Source organism: Chenopodium album, chromosome 23 (assembly GCF_948465745.1).
Source record: "Chenopodium album chromosome 23, dcCheAlbu1.1, whole genome shotgun sequence".
NCBI lineage: Eukaryota > Viridiplantae > Streptophyta > Magnoliopsida > Caryophyllales > Amaranthaceae > Chenopodium > Chenopodium album.
The window spans coordinates 12,144-15,563 of NC_137856.1; the positions used below are offsets into that span (position 1 = coordinate 12,144).

The 3,420-nt window shown below is 36.1% G+C and overlaps 1 pseudogene across 1 annotated transcript; it reads left to right on the top strand.

Moving 5' to 3' along the window:
- Positions 1–925: 925 nt before the first annotated feature.
- LOC145609485 (large ribosomal subunit protein uL2z pseudogene) lies at positions 926–2,749 on the top strand (annotated as a pseudogene). Its single transcript, XR_014106032.1, has 2 exons — positions 926–1,316; positions 2,276–2,749. The product of XR_014106032.1 is annotated as a large ribosomal subunit protein uL2z pseudogene (transcript).
- Positions 2,750–3,420: the final 671 nt, after the last annotated feature.

A 3,420-nucleotide genomic window follows, 5' to 3' on the forward strand; every position in this document is an offset into this window, starting at 1 on the left:
GACCCTAACCCCTTAATTATTGTTGTTGGAAAGATATAGGTGTTCCGTGTTAAATTCATCTAAATTACTCCGTATTTCAATTTAACTTATTACTCCTTTAATTATTCTTGATTTCTCCATTATATTTACCCCTAAATAGATTTGATTTATTAGTTTTTGTTTTTATAAGGTAAAGAGAACATCACAATATGAAAAACTTAGCTTATAAGTACTACAACAACTGAGTCAAGGACTCATACTTTCTTCTTTAATGGTGAAATTAGGACCCCAACATACTGAGGCATATTTAATAATTTACTGGTAGTTATATTTATGAACATATTTGACTATCTAGTTTGATTAGCATGATGTACATAGCTAGTTGTGTAAAAAAAATGTTTGGTAAATACTAGTGATTAATTGTTAGTTGCTTCAGTATATTATGTAAAAATAAAAAATAAAAAAAAATTGTTCATTAACTAATTTAGTATAAAAGAAATTTTTGAACCCAGATTAGGTTTTAATAAGTTACGAAGTACATATTTATCAAACACCTAAATTAATTTTTTCATAATAGTCAAACCTATGATAGGCTACCTATTTTTTTTTTTTTTTTTTTTAAACAAACTATCATAGGCTACTTTAATGCAAAATCATTATTGATTCTAATAAATCACCTAATTCAAATAAAAAAAAATAAAAACAAACTACTAAAACAGTAAAACTCCAAACATACACCAATTCACAACATTCACAACCCCATGAATTCAGTCCACAAAAACAAACCCAAAATACAACCTACGGCAAAAACCACAAACCTTAACCCATGCCCCTTCTTTCCCCCATTTCATTCCCAGTTTCCCGCCGCATTCATCCCTCACAAACCCCTATTTTCTCTTTTCCCCTTCCCCTCCCCTTTCCGCCTCCATGGGAAGGGTGATCCGAGCTCAACGTAACCCACCACCGCAAAGGCCCCGCCAAGTTCCGAACCCTCGACTTCGGCGAGCGCAATGGCTACCTCAAGGGTGTTATCACCGAGGTCATCCATGACCCTGGTCGTGGCGCACCCCTTGCTCGCATCACTTTCCGACACCCTTTCAGGTACAAGCACCAGAAGGAGCTCTTCGTTGCTGCTGAAGGTATGTACACTGGTCAATTCATCTATTGTGGGAAGAAGGCTAATCTTATGTTGGGAATGTTCTTCCTTTGAGATCTATTCCTGAGGGAGCTGTTGTTTGTAATGTTGAACATCATGTTGGTGATCGTGGTGTTCTTGCTCGTGCTTCTGGAGATTACGCTATTGTTATCTCTCACAACCCTGATAATGATACTTCTAGGTATATTTCTGTTACTTCTCTGTTTTGTTGAGAAATTTTATATGATTTTGTTTTCTGGGATTTTGAATTGTAATATTTGTTTGTGATATGATTTTTGGATGTTTTATGAGTTTTGTTCTGCGTTAGAAATGTATATTTGAGTTAGGTTTTTGTTTTTGGATTGAAAATTGGGATCTTGCTGTATGATTTGTTTGTGTTTTGATTTAAGGTATTGGATTCTAGATTATATTTATGGTGATTATTGATTTGGGTTTTTGTTTTGGATTAAAAAATTGGATCTTTTTGTATGATTTGTTTGTGTTTTGGTTTATTGTTTTGGAGTTTAGATGATATTTATGATAATTGGTTTTTTTAGTTACATTGTTTTTCTGGGTTTTGATTATGATGATACTTGTTACAAGATTGGTTTTGATTATGATGATACTTGTTACAAGATTGGTTAAAAGGAATTTTTGTTGTAATTTCTGTAAAATTTATGAATGCGACTGTTTTTGAAATGACTCATCGATTTGAGCTTAGAGGTATGTATTGATGATTTGCAGACGATAGAATAAATATGTTCAATAAATTAGTTCAATGAAATTTGAATTTGGCCATGAAACTTTTTGTGAGAGAAATATCTGTCATTATTTAGGTGTATTATGTATGTCATTTATGTGGAATATAGATGTTGCGTAGGTTGTAGGTTATAGGTCGATACAATAGACTTACTAATCTGTATAAGTACAAATTTCAGTCCTTTAAGTCATGTTCCTGGGGCAGAGTGTTTGATAATAATTCCATTTTGTGTTATTGTGAAGCATGACGTATTAATGTATTATTGTATTGTGATGTGGTTTAGGGAAGTGCAAGTGAGCTGTTAGCATGATACTTGCCTATCTCTGTGGCAATTGAGATATTATCAAACTCTATTTATAAATTCTTATTGGACCTATTTAACAAAATCTACTCTGTTGCAGGATCAAGCTCCCATCTGGTTCCAAGAAGATTGTTCCAAGTGGTTGCCGTGCTATGATCGGTCAGGTTGCTGGTGGAGGTCGTACTGAGAAGCCACTTCTTAAGGCAGGAAATGCATACCACAAGTACAGAGTGAAGAGGAACTGATCATGCCAGTACTGTTCGTAGAGATGAATTCGTGGTGTTGCTATGAATCCAGTTGAGCATCCTCACGGAGGAGGTAACCACCAGCACATTGGTCATGCCAGTACTGTTCGTAGAGATGCACCACCAGGGCAGAAGGTTGGTCTTATTGCCGCTAGGAGGACTGGTCGTCTTCGTGGTCAAGCTGCTGCTAATCTTTCCAAGAGTGACTAGGCTTAATTTACTTGGGCATTTTATTGTCATTTTGATGTCTTTGTTTTGTTTATTTAAAGTTTGGAGTACCTATTTTAAAGATTGCAGTGCTAAGAATGGTTTTGTTTGCAATATTAGGAATGGTTTTTTGTGATGAACTCGGGTCAAGGGCAGCCTATTCGGGTCTATAGGAGGAGGAGGGCTTCCGGGCACCAAGTCCAACAACAAGGATAGCAGCAGCAGGGGAGGAATCAAGGCAGAGCAATTCCAATTAAGTAGAAGACAAATACAATTAAGAAGAAGAAGGAAAGTCAGCAGCTAGTTTTATTGTGTTTTAGTATGGTTTGTCCTAATTAAGCTAAGTATTCACATGTAACCTTAAGGTCAGTATTGACCATTAGAATTGGTAGTATAAGAGTTGTAGTCTGAGAATTAAGGAGTTTTCATCCAGAAATTTGTGAGAAACAATTGGAGAGTGGCGACCTCAAGTTGCTTAGGAGAGTGGTAGCCTCAAGCTACTAGTTTGTATCCCTTGATTATCAATTGAATGAAAAGATCAGTCCTTCTTCTAATTAACATTACTTGCAAGTCTTAGTTCATTACAAACTTGGTATCAGAGCAGGCGGTCTTGCGGCTGCCAGCGAACGGAAACCACCGTCCGACCACCGTTTTAAAAAAAAAAAAAAAAAAAAAAAAAAAAAAAAAAAAAAAAAAAGGAAAGAAATGGCAGCCAACGCTTCACAGAGAATGGAAGCCGTGGAGGGAGCGCTGGCTGAGCTACAAACCCAGATGGCGGCAATTGCGGAGAAAT